We start from the raw sequence: 13,512 nt of genomic DNA, 5'->3' as shown, positions 1-13,512 counted from the left end.
AAGTAAGCCATCTTTAAGATGTTGGAAAATGGCAAACTTCCCTGCAAACTACATGCAAGAAGTAATTAAAGTAAATGAACATGAAATTAAACAGCACCCCCATAAAGTCGGATATAAAAGTAAAGATTATTAGAAAAAAAATTGTCTTCCTCCTCTATATTAATCTCATGAATTGTGCGTTTACTCTATTTCTCTTTTATTATTTGATGATGGGTTTTTAGAGCTTGGGTTTTATTAGGACTTGCTCGAGGAAGGTCTTCAGTAAGAAGCTAACTACAGGTCTGAGTATGTTATTACATCTTTCCCAATGACTTAAATACTAGATGAAGCCATACAAGATAAGGGTGGGCTCATCAAGCTTGCTGCAAAGCAAAGCTGGAAGGCTTCCGGATATCACTGATGACCACGTCAAGATCATCAGAAAGGAGATTTAAAGCTACAGTATATGGGACTTTATTTATAGAGAAAAACTCTGCACCTCCTTCAATAAACTCTACTATTCATGTAAAATTCAGGGACAGCTGGTATTTGTTGAATTTTGGGGGCTATCCAGAATCCATTCTTAGTTCAATTTCTTTTTGGGGAATTACCACCCTCCCTCGCTGTTCCAGGCAGGGTGGGAATCCTCAAAGTCCCCTGCCCTCTCATAGCCATCAGGTGGCTACGTGATGCCAAGTAGGCGCATCTGATTCATGCAGAGCAGGCTGATGTGAGGATAGAAAATGTGTGGGGAGGGCTGGTTTTAGCAGTGACAGTGATGAGCTGGTCAAGTCATTCAAGCTGCCTGTATGCTGGAATTGTCCTGCCTCCTATCCATTCCCAAATTTCTGTCCATTCTGGAAGCTACTAGCTATTGCCCCGATGAATTCTTGTAAGTTGGCCAGAGGTGATCTCTGTTGCTTGAAATCAAAGAATCAACCAATATGATGGGATGAGCCTGGCTTGACATTGGTTCCCAGGAGTAAACTGAGCTCACTCAACCCAAGCTCAGTATAATTCACCTTATGTGATATTGTGCTCTTCTGCTACATTCTGGCCAACAGTCAGTAAAGTCATTCAAGTCCAGTGTCCAAATCTGCAAATGGGGAATCTCTCCTTTCCTGGTCTTGACAGCATAGTGCTAGATAGAGATCACCGAAAAATAGAGAATGGGTAAAAAGAGGAGGGGTGTGAAAAGAAGTCTGCAGGATGTGTGTGGCAAGATGAAGAAATCTAGCCCTATGAGCATTTATGGAAGGGATGTGGATTCTTCACCTGGACTTCTGGGAACCATAGCAACCACTGTGATGTATTCTCAGGTATCATGGCAACAATCACAGGGACTTTACCATCAGGCAGCTCTGAGTGCTAATGCGTGTCCTTTCTCTTAGCAGCTGATTCTGAGCAAGTTACATCAACTTTCTGGACTTCAGTTTTCTCATCTGTAAAATGGATAGTATTCACATCTGTAACTCATCAACTAGTTGGCAGGAACAAATGTGATAACAATATCTAGCAATCTTGAGGCACAGCAGGCCCTCAACAAAATGGTCCTCATTATTACTGTGCTTCCTAACATCCGTGGAGCACCCACTATCTTCCTAATGTGCTCTGGGGCAAACAAAGTAAGTTACTTCGGTTCTTACCTTCAGGCAAGAATGTGTCGCTTTCAAGCCTGAAAAGAACACACTAAAATACAGAGCAGACTCGAACAAAGGTTATAATGAAATACAAACACACACTTGTGGGAGTCCAGACAAAGGAGTGAGTCATATAGGCTGGGCTAGGTTGAAAGGCTCCATAGAAGTGATATCTGAGCCAAGCCTCGAAGGATGAGTAGGATGTTAATAGGTAAGGGAGGAAGGAAGAAAGAAAGAAAAAAAAAAAAAAAAAAAAAAAAAGGAAGGCCTGGCATGGCACCTAAAGTTGAAGGAAGCAATAACATGAGCTGCACAAGTTCAAGGGCAGGACAAAAACAAAGGGTAGAATAAGCCATCTGATATAAGCTCCATAAGACCAGGAACCAAGTTGGAATCTGTCATTCCTAGGACTATCCTTAACTCCTAGAGGAGGGCCAGTCCCATAAGAGGCTCTCAATTATTCTGTGGAAGGTTACAGTAGAATAACAAAAGACGGGCGCAATGAGGCTAAGGTAGGAAGAGCCTTGAAGGCCACAGCAAGGAGCCAAGTCTTCCTTCTACAGTTGGGAAGGCAATGATAAGAAGGACAGAAAGCAGGAGGCTGACTTTAGGAGTGAAATAAACAGGGCTTGATGCTTGGAAGGATGGGGGAGGGGAACGCAAAAGACAAGAGAGTTCTAAGTAGGCTTTAGTCTGGGAACTACATTTTTTGAACTGAAATGTTTCTGTGTCCAGAACTATCAATGGTACTACCCTCAATGTGGATTTTGACCACAGGGAAACCTTTCTGTCCACATTCCGAGAATGGAATGAGCTGCCCCATGAGGGAGTGACCATGTCTTTCAAAGCCTGCCGTCAGAAACAAGAAGATCCCAGGTTTAAAGCCAAATGCACCGTGTGACCTTGCAGAGGCTACTTCATCACCTCTTTGTGTCTTAATTTTATTACCTATAAAATGGAGTCAACAGCAGTACATCTTTATAAGGTTGTTAGGAGGACTCAAAGAGAAGATCTACGCGAAGGATTCAGAATGGCTCCCGGCACATACGAACTGCTCCATGAATGTTACCGACTATTATTCTGTTGTGTCTCTGTTATCTACCAAGGATGGTGAAGACCGAGTCTCAGGGTCTAAATGACTGACTTCCCAAGTCTGTGATGCTTATATCATTAGAAAAGTAAACCCCACAGCATCAGGCGAGAGGGGCAGACTCCAGTCAACTGTCAGTTTCCTACAGATGGACTAGGCGGTTCGTGGGTGAACGACTGTACGAAGAAAAACTGATATAGGTTTGAGATGAAACGAAAATGCCTACAAGTTAATAAAACGCCTGTATTCAAGATGGCGTCACTCGGCGTGAACTAACTACATGTTAACCAACAGCCGCCACAGGGAGTGCTTCCTTCTGTGGACTCAGCCTATGACTTATGCCCATGTCCCTTAGGAAAAGGGGAGCCCAGTCACCCTCACACGTAAGCAACTTTGTGGGGGGGCAACCATGACAGTCCCGCTAGGGTCTCAAGATGCCACTCCACTAGGTGGGAGAGGTGGGGGGGCAGACAGTAGGGAACAACTAAGGGCACTTGGTAATATTTAGGGAAAGGGGAAGGGATGCAGAGAAGAAACTGGCACAACATGCTTTTTGTTGCTGCTGTTTTAAAGCAGAGTTCCTTTTTGGCCATGTTTTGCCAAATGTCTGCAATGGCTCATTTTTGTCACTACTCTTCATCTTTGCATTTTACACTTTTGGCTGAAGTCTGGTAAGCATTCATACATTCTTAAATGCCGTATGCAATGTTAAGTAATTTATTTAGATTAATTTCTTAACCCACAATTTGAGTCATCTTAAGACTGACACTCGAAGGACAGTGAATAGTATGAAAGCACAACGTGAGGCAAAAATAATTAAAAGGTGACTCAAGTTTTGGCTGTGACCTGCATGGGTGATTAGCAAGGATGAGAAAAGAAACATTCTTGAAAATCAAAATGTACAATTCAGTTGATATACTTTATTTCCGGGTTGAGGATATAAAGCAAGAATGTGCCTTCACACAGGAAACTAACACCAAGTACCTTCCCTGGGTCACCTTGTATTTGAAATGAAACCTGTCGTTCTTGGGGCAATAATGTCTCCTAGAGGAGTCAATGGGCAGGGGTGCAGCACTGGAGGTGTGGCATCATTCCCATCTGTAGGTGGCCGCAGACCTGCCAGAGGTGGTAAAAGGACCCTTGAGAGAATCCTTGGAGGCAATTATGCCTTGGAGGCAATATGCCTCCAGCTTTCTATGTATTAAACAGCAGAAGGGACCAGAAGGTAAGGGGGGATAGCTGCTTTAGAATTCAGCTTCCCACCATACCCCACCTGCCCTTTTCCGAAGTGCAAATTTCTTTGTTTTGAAGTCTGTTTATTTATTTTGGGAGAAAGAGAACGCGCAGGTGGGGGAGGGGTGGAAAGAGGCTCCGAGCAGTCGATGCAGAACCCAAGGAGCCCAACACAGGGCTCAATCCCACAAACGCTGAGATCACGACCTGAACAGAAATCAGGAGTCAGTTAAGCGACTGAGCCACACAGGCATCCCGCCAAGGTGGAAATTTCTAATAAAGTGTGGAATTTGTTAACCCATTAATTACATTTCCTTCTTTTGGGTGTTCTGTTAAGTGAAGTAGGAGGTCCCCCAGGCACACAACGGTGAAACAGAGGAGCCCCTGATAACCTAAGAAAGAAGGTAGAGGATTATACAACCTACTATCTATACCTTTTACAGTAATAGAGGCCCTCGCAAAGCTGTCGTGTAGTCGCAGTAACTATGTTACAACACGTTAAGTTTTAGACCGTATTCCGTATTTAATAAGTCTGTTTAGATAATGCCACTTTTTATAAATTATCAGTGAAGTTTTCAACACAATAGAAAAACACCTTATTTTTAAAAACCTAGTTTTCAGGGCACCAAGGTGTCAGAGTCAGTTAAGCGTCCAACCTCGGCTCAGGTCATGATCTCGTGGTTCGTGAGTTTGAGCCCTGCGTCAGGCTCTGGGCTGACCTCTCAGAGCCTAGAGCCTGCTTCAGATTCTGTGTCTCCCTCTCTCTCTGGCCCTCCCCTGTTTGTGTATGCTGTCTCACACACACTCTCTCTCTCTCAAAAATAAATATTTAAAAAAAAAAAACAAAAAGGCTAATTTTCTTTAGACTTTAGTTTCCAGTTCTGCACTCTGGAAGTAAGACCAATTCTTAATACTTTGCATACTTAGGGAGGAAAACGTAAAATTGAGTGGAACGGGAAAGCCCAGAAAAAAAGACTTTTGTCTCTGAGAGAGCTGGATCCAAGGGTTGTAACAATCTACGTTTGCTAAGATCCAGTGTAGTGCTATGATTAACATGATGTTTTTTCCCCTGAGTTACCCACATCTTCACAACATAAGCAGCACAGCATAGCGAGACAGGCTATCAACTTCTGTAGACTAAAGCTGTATGGCTGAAAAGTAGTCCAGGATGACTGGAAGAATATTCATAGACTTCAAAATGACTTTATCTTTGGTGGTCTGATCTGCCCTGGAAAGGGACGCCCACGTCACCATCAAGGGGACCTAGGCAGACTTGCCACTGGGAGCTACCTCAGTATGGATCATCACAAATTCAAACGAAAGCCCAACCTACAGCGTGTAGAATATTCATCATTCCTCAGTCAGAAGGCATGCAAGTTATCTGGAAATATACTTTGAGACCTGCCCTCTACGGAAGTCCTGATTATTAAGTACCATTTATTAATTCATCTGTTTGTTCACTCAGTAAATATTTGCCAGATCCCTACTACCTACCGGGCACTGAATGCTAAGACTACAAAAGAGATATGAACCCAGCCCGCACCGTGACGATCAAAGTTTTCGGGTGGGGGGAGAGAGGGATAGTATATGCCTAACACACCCAGAAATAAATAAGCAATATAATTTTTATACTCGTGGTTTATTTCCAACATCAAATTTATGTAGAAAAGAAAGAGGGTGCCCTTTAAAAGAAAAAAAAGTCAGCGGATCAAAAGCATCATTAATCACTGTCTCTTTTAAATTAAAAGGTTCGCAAAAAGGTGGGCATGGAACCAACGTGGGAAACAAATCACTCCCCTTGCTGAGTGAGGGTCAGAGTCTAAATGGGAGAGTCCTCGGTATTTACCCAGCTCATCTCCTGCGTAATGGATTTGGAGAAGAGATTTCCGCTGGGGCTCTGCTAATTTGAGGCTTGCCTTTTGCTTTTTAAAAATGACACTTGGGTGGGTACTCTAGTGTTGCGCCTGGTTTTAGAAATAAACCTTCCCAAGTTTCTCTCAATAAGGTTCTCGCTTTCATGGTGTGACCTAATAAATCCCGAGCCGCGGCAAAGGTGCTCTGTTAATGAGCCACAGGCCTGGTGCTTTCGGTGGCCTCGGGTCTCCATTTGCAGAACGGCCAGCCCTTGTAAAGCAAATGTAAAACATGCCCAAAACACAGGAGAAAGGCCTTCTCACACGGTGGCTGAAAGGGTCAGGGACACCCCAAAAGGTAAGCATTTGAAATCAGGGCGATCTCAGCAAGGAGCTCTCAGGGTCAGGGTTTGCTGCCTACCCCTCTTCACAACACCTCTATCCACACCCGCCCTGGTTAGGGCAGGTCAGGGTCCAGAGAGATAAAGCATGGTGGTTTTTGCTCTGTACACAGCCCAGCAGGAACTCCGCCTTTGACAGAGTCTGCTTCTCATCCTTGGAACGCCAGCCCAGAGGGATTTAAATGTGTTTAAAACCTAAAATAAAACAACAAAACCTAGTCCACGCAATTACCACGAAAGCTGGGGATGTCAATGGCTGCTGGGAGGGTGTAACCACAGTTAGAGATTGGGATTTTATTGTTCTATTGTTTATTGTCAACTTCACCTGCAAACTTCTCTAATTAGGCTGGGGCCTGTTCTTAAAGGCTCACAGTCCTTGGAATGACTACAGCTACAGAGAACCACCCCCTTCACCACCAGGAAGACTTCCTCCCATTTTTATTAGTTGGGAAACTTACATTCGTTTTCTTCTGTTTTTTTTTTTTTTTCTTTATATATATAAATGCATCCGTGATGGAACGGGCAAGAGGAGATAAAAACAATCTGTAAAGGGGTGCCTGGGGGCTCAGTCGGTCACGCAACCGCCTCTTGGTTTCAGCTCAGGTTCACGGGCTCAAGCCCCGCATCAGGCTCTATGCGGACGGTGAGGGAGCCTGCTTGGGACTCTTCTCTCCCTCCCTCCTTTCCTCTCTCTCTCTCTCTGTCTCTCTCTCTCCCCCTCTGCTGCTCTCTCTCACACAATAAATAAATAAACTTTAAAAATTAAAAAAAAAAAACACAACAGAATCTGTACCCTCACAGTAGTGATAATGAGGGTATGCACTATTTACTGATCGTTTACCACATGCTGGCCCAGCGCTAAATGCTTCTTATGCCTTCTCAAACTTACCCCTCTCAATTCCAGAGTAGGCACTACTCTTTTCCCCATTTTAAAGGTGAGAAAACTGAGGCCAACGGCACAGGGACAGAAGTAAAACAGGTGATAGTTGAACCTGACAAGCAAGTGCTTAAGCAGTACTGCTCTTGACTTAATACATAACATAACTAACCACAAATACAAAGTAGTTGGGGAGTAGGGGAAACACGGGAGGGAGGAGGCAGTATCAAACCCCCAGCCCCTTAGACCTTGCTAGCTGTTTATGCTAGCAAGGCCTCTAGGTGGCCTCCTTCCTCGGCACCGGAGCCCCGAATTTGTTTGGGCCCCAAATGACTCAACTAACCTATCTGCAGTTTTAGGCTCTCTCGTCACTGGAAATTGTCCAAAAACATAATCCTGGCCCAGGAGACAGATGCCCAGAGGAAGAGCATTCTTCCTCAAGTCAGAAGGCAAAGCCAAAAGCCAAGAAGATGCACTTCGTTTTACAAAGAAGCAAAAACTGGACAGAAGGAACCTCCTTAGCCTCTGCTCTTTCCTCTCCTTCGTGAGCCTGAAAACACACTTTTTTAAAGGTACAGGGGCCACTGTGTGACCATGAGAACAAAAGCTAAAGATGGTGGACGGACAAATAGGTAAGGAGTTCATTCTTGGAGGATTCCCTTGACCAGATATATTAGTTGTGGAAGGCCTACTTCTACACTTCTTATTTTATTAACCAGAAATGTCCCTGCATCCCCATTTGATTAAGCCAGATGATACAAACTGTGGCCCGCGGGCCAAACCTGGAGCCTGTGTGCATAAAGTTTTATGGCAACATGGCCATGCCGGTTGATTTAAGCGCCGTCTACAGCGGCTCTTATGCAACCACAGCAGAGTTGGGTACTTCCGATAGAGACTGTACAGCCTGCAAAAGCCCAAAAGGATCTTTTCAGTGAAAGTTTGCCAACCTCTGGATTAAGTCAGGTTTCTGCTTAGCGCACGCAAATGCGATCCTAACTGAAACACAGCCAGTCATGGAAAACTCCCAGTAAGTGACGAATAAAAATACTTGCTCTACCCAACCAATGTTCCATACATATGTGTATCAAGTCCTACTATGTTCCAGATCCTTTGTGATATGCTAGATATAAAGAAGTGAACTGTTCCTGACCCTTTAAGAACTTGCAATCTTTGTAGACCATCATATGCTTAAAGATTAGGTTCAGTAAAAATCATTTGTAATTTTCAGCACTAGGGAAAAAATACAGGATGCTATATAAACACACAATTAGGGAGCCTAACTTAATCTGAAAGAGAGAAATCATCTCTGAAGATGTGACAATTACCCTACTTCTACATAAAACTACCCCACCGACCCAGCTTCTGGCCACCCGTAAGCCACTCCTTGGTGGAGATTTTCAAAGCTCCAATCACAACTGTTTACTAACCAACTCACGTTCAATCAAAGAAAACCCGGACTTTGAGAAGCCATCTCTCTAGAACAATCTCATTCAGTGATTTTTAACACTTGCATGTGATTATGAGGTAGGCATCCAGAGAATGTTTTGAGGGGCAAAAACATATGGGTATCTATACCCAATGGATAATTTAATCCTCAATACAATTTCTGCATTTGTGTCCCCAAGATCAAGCCACCTGTGTATGCTACTTAACCATGGACACCAGTCCTCGCGACCTCCCCAAGTGTGATCTCTAGAGAGAAGAGGACATTGTACTCTGACAGGAAAGTGCAACATAAGCGATGTTTTCCAAAACACATCATCCTGAAGACCCATCGAGCACTGATGGTGAATTGCCAACAAATAAAATCTTTAATTCCAGAATGCAGACAAATGAGGATGAGAAATGCAAGATCCATAAAACCTTGACACCAGTAACAGAGAGCCACGAATGGCCTTTTAGGGAAATCAGTTCAATCCTTAAGTACTAGCAGATTGGACAACATTGCCACTTAGAGGAGATCAGAGTGGATTCTCCAACTGCTTTGTCACCTGTCCCTCATTCTTCCACTGATTTGCTGAATGCTAGACTAGAGAGGCAGGATATGCCCTGGGTTCTGCTCATCAACCTTCCACTCCGATTTCCAAGCACAAAACTGTCCACTTAACAGCTACCCTGCTCTAAGAGAATTGGACATAGAGGACTACGCAATTGGTAACAGACCTTTACTAGGTACACTGGACAATATAAAAGTGTAACATGTGAATGCTCCCTAGGTACCAGGCCCTGCCCTGTGGCTTTTATATTTGTTGTGGCATCTAATTCTCAGAGTATTTTAAATTGGATACAATTTCCCCTATTTTACAGATAAGAAAAGAGAGGCTCAGAGAGGTGTGCACAAGATTACACAGCAAGCAAGCTGGGGAGGTGGGGTGCAAGTACCAGCTCACGTGATTCTAGAGATGGCCCTCCTCACCAGTGACACATTCCAAAGCTCCCTCCCGAAGCCTCGGAGCAAGACTGGGTCTACTCTGTGAGGTACGAGCTCTAACTCCAAGTGAGGAATGAAAACACACCAAATTCCGGCTTTCCTATCTCAAGACATTGCCAGACTACTACTTCTCTTTGGTTTAACGACCACCACCATCACAATCTGGCCAAAAGCGGTACCATCAGCCCAACGCAGTGAGAACTACGTCCACACCGTTCCAGCTACCTGCCACAACTGTCCCAACGAGACATCAGCTGGGATTCAAAGCATAGGATATAAGAAGAAAAGAGAAGGGATAACTTTGTCTCCCTGATTTCGAAGACCCAAGAGCTGAACAAAAGAATGACTGTAAGTTCCAGAAACCTTTTGGGGCGCCTGGGTGGCTCAGTCGGTTAAGCGACTGACTTCGGCCCAGGTCATGATCTCGCAGTCTGTGAGTTCAAGCCCCGCGTCGGGCTCTGTGCTGACAGCTCGGAGCCTGGAGCCTGCTTTGGACTCTGTGTCTCCCCCTCCCCTGCTTACACTCTGTGTCTCTCTGCCTCTCAATAATAAATAAACGGGAAAAATAATAATAAAAAATAAATAGAAATAAAAAGTTCAAGACAACTTTTGGGAGTAAGCCCTAAGGCAAACCCATTACTAGAGGGGCAGTACCAATGGCTAACAGTCAGTCGACCACTGGCTCACATCCAGTCCTTGACAGCCAAGTAGAAGGTTTTGCCCCAGGAAGAAACAGTCAGATGTGACCAGACACCTGAGGCAACTAGCCGACTGGACAAACATCTATCCATCTCTGTCTCTTTCTCAAAGAAGCATAGAAGAGAAAACACAGAACACTGCAGAAATGGAGTAGACTCAGGCTTCCCAGGCTAGCTACTGTCCCATTAACCTGGGAGCTTGTTGACGGCACACTGACAATTTATAGCAGCAAACACAGGGATGGCTGGACTGACTCTGTAAGAACAGATCAAGTATGAAGAAAACCGAGAACCAAGTGACAAACATGTGAAGATAAACCTCATCAGCATCATGCAGGAGAAAAAAAGTGAAAAATGAAGGTTGTGGGAGGCCATTTCACACCTCGGGAAAGAGGTGAGAATGCCCAGAGTTGAGAACAAGGCTCCAAAGTGCATGAGGTTATGGAGATGGAATGACGTGGGTATTACGTGGACCAAGAATGAGGCACAAAGCAGGGACGATGCTGGTTCTGGAGCCCACCACGTGGTGGTTTCAACTGTGACATCAAGGAAGAGTTCATTAGTGTGGTAAAGATAGATGCAGAGCTCGAAGAACAAGCAAGGGAGGAGGGGGAGAAGAAGAAAGTGGTGTTTAAGGTGCCCTGAAACATGGCAATTGTTGCAGGAGGTACTCTTACCGCACCTCTTACTTCAGAGTACTCTTACTGTACTCTCAAGGCCATGACTCACATCCACAGGCCATTACAAATGTGGACTTTTCGTGCTCTCTCCAAATCAGTCACAGAAATACAGGGACAGGATTGTATCCAATCCTTCATCATGGAACTTTAACCTTTACCCCCTTTAATGGATCACATCACCTAAATACATAACAAGTAGTATTTTGGATAAATCATGTAAGTCTCACTATTATATTGCATTAAGTGTGTGTGTGTGTGTGTGTGTGTGTGTGTGTGTGTAAACGTTAACTTATTTAAGGTAAATGTTGAGAAGATATGGCAAATCTCCCAAGTCTGTTTTTTGTTTACATTATATATTAAGACATCATGAGCCCCAAAGTAATGAAGTGTTCCAGGTCTCCCTTGGATTCTGAGAGTCCTTCCCCTTTCACAAATGTACGTGATGAGGACACTCAATATTAGAAGAGTTTATAGGAATTACAGTAGGTCCATATGGAAGAGAATCCAAAAGGAACATCAAAGGGACAAGATCAGTGTCTAGATGCTCTCAGAGAAGGCTCGGGAAAGCCCAAGAGTGCCCCAAGGTGACTGAGCACTGACTTGCATATGTGAACAGAAATGTCAGATAGGCAGAAATCACTCTGCCAATGAGGAGGCCCCAAAACAACAGCTATTGTAAAAGGAAAGTCAAGATCATGGAACTAAAAGCAAAAACCGAGATACAATTTTTTTTTGTAAATGCTTCATTTCAGGAAAGATCAGGGTAATATATTTAAGGTACTGAAGGAATGAAAACACAAAGCAACGATTTTATATCCAGCCAAACTATTCTCCAAGAATAAAAGATTATAGGAAAAATGTCACAAACGTGGAAACATTCAGAGTATGGTTTCCATGACCCTTCTCAATGAATCTCATACATTCTAAAAGCTAGTTGGAGAAACTTCAGCCAATAAGTAATTTGAGAAGCCTCACCATGTAGACAGGTGGCTGGAGACTTATACCATGTAAAAATGCACAAGGCCAAAGAGTGGCCAAACAAAAAGAAGGAAAGTTCTATGGATAAGGCCCATATTTTTGGAAAAGAGCTGTTTTAGATCACCCTGCACCTGAACTGTCATTTAAAAGACAATTTTCTATCAATTTGGAAAATTAAGTACAATGCCGTGTAAAGATTAATATACCACTCGTAAAGGTGATTCAACTCGATCTATTCGATGGGCATATGGCTACCAAGGAAAACGTCTTTACCCTGACTGCCAAAGGAGGAGTAAGGGCAGACAAATAGGGAAGGAAAGCAAAAGAAACAATGAGTGCCAAGACTTCAAAGATAGTGTGTGGTGTGTTCAAAGGAATGAGAGCATAGAGAGAGTGTAACGGGAGGAGAGACACGGGATTTTAGTGAAGACAGAGATGGTAACCATGTCTACGGGAGTCTTGAAAGCAATATTCAGGAACATGTGGACAAAGTGAGATACAATTAGCAAGAGACATCAGGTTAAGGGTGGAGGACGGACCTGTGTAAGCCCAAAGAAGTCGAACCAGGCAAATATTACTCCTTCTGGTAGTGAGGGCCAACGGATCGCTTAAAAAAGGCTTGCCATCTAATAATTTTGAAATTATTTCGGTTTCTAAATCGCCCTCAATCGTTAGATGGAGAAGGCAGAAAATAATTGTACAGGTCAGATACATCCGGATCGCAAGGGCGTGAGACCAAGCAAGGTGCCTGAGAAGGAAGCGATGTGGTTTCAGAGATTCCAGAGGGCAGGAAAGCCCCCAGAAGACTGGGGGAGGGCCGGGAGGGTAACGAAGCACCCCTCACAAAATGATGAGCCAGGTAATTCAAATGGATCTTCTTGCCTTCCTCACCAGGGGAGACACTGAGAGGAAACAATCTCTTTACCGTCAGCGTGAGAAGCACAAGTTACCAGGCAACAACCAACACAGGTTTTCTGGAGACATGCCGTCCGGCCCCTCCGACCGAGTGACAAGTCAGGTAGATAAAGGGGAAATAGGAGATGTAATCGTGTAGACTCCTGTTAGTCGCCTGATTCTGTCCCTTGTGACATTCTCATCAGCGGGCGAGGAGGAGGCAAGCCACACCCATCAAGCTGCTATCTCTGGTGGGCTGTCAACCTGGGGACGCCTAACGAGTGATGTTCCACAGGTGTCCACCTTCCCACCAGGATTATTTAATATCTCTATCAGCGAGAAGCAGTAGAGCTTCCTGTGCCCAGAGGACCGGCCGGCAATCAAATCCCAGGGTCTCCCTATCGCCGTTCTGTATCGCCGCTTCTCTTATTACCCGAGATGCAGCCCCATGCCTCATCTCGGCAGAGCGAAGACAAAAATCTACGAAGGTGCCTGAGTGCAGAGAGTTGAAAACTCACTCTGCGACAGCACTGTCCACGCAGACCCCACCCAAGCTCACAGCGACTCCGAAAGGCTTTTGGTTTTCATTCAGTGACACATGACTGTGCACACAGCACTTCGAGGAAGGTGACACAGAATCCCAGGAGGCCTCAAAACTCGGAATGGGCTCCAGGGAGGCTAAGAACCTTTCCGTCTGGAACCAGCCCCCGGGCCTCCAACTGCAGAAATCCTCCCCAAAACACTAGCTTTTAGAGATC

The 13,512-nt window shown here is 44.4% G+C and overlaps 1 protein-coding gene across 11 annotated transcripts in view; it reads right to left on the bottom strand.

Moving 5' to 3' along the window:
• Window positions 1–13,512, bottom strand: part of FOXP1 (forkhead box P1) — a 591,936-nt gene that overhangs the window by 290,089 nt on the left and 288,335 nt on the right. The gene's annotated exons all lie outside the window — the stretch shown is intronic.

Source organism: Acinonyx jubatus, chromosome A2, assembly GCF_027475565.1.
Source record: "Acinonyx jubatus isolate Ajub_Pintada_27869175 chromosome A2, VMU_Ajub_asm_v1.0, whole genome shotgun sequence".
In the NCBI taxonomy this organism is placed as follows: Eukaryota; Metazoa; Chordata; class Mammalia; order Carnivora; family Felidae; genus Acinonyx; species Acinonyx jubatus.
Note: the sequence above shows the minus strand (reverse complement) of the source record. Positions and strands in the feature narration are given on the sequence as shown.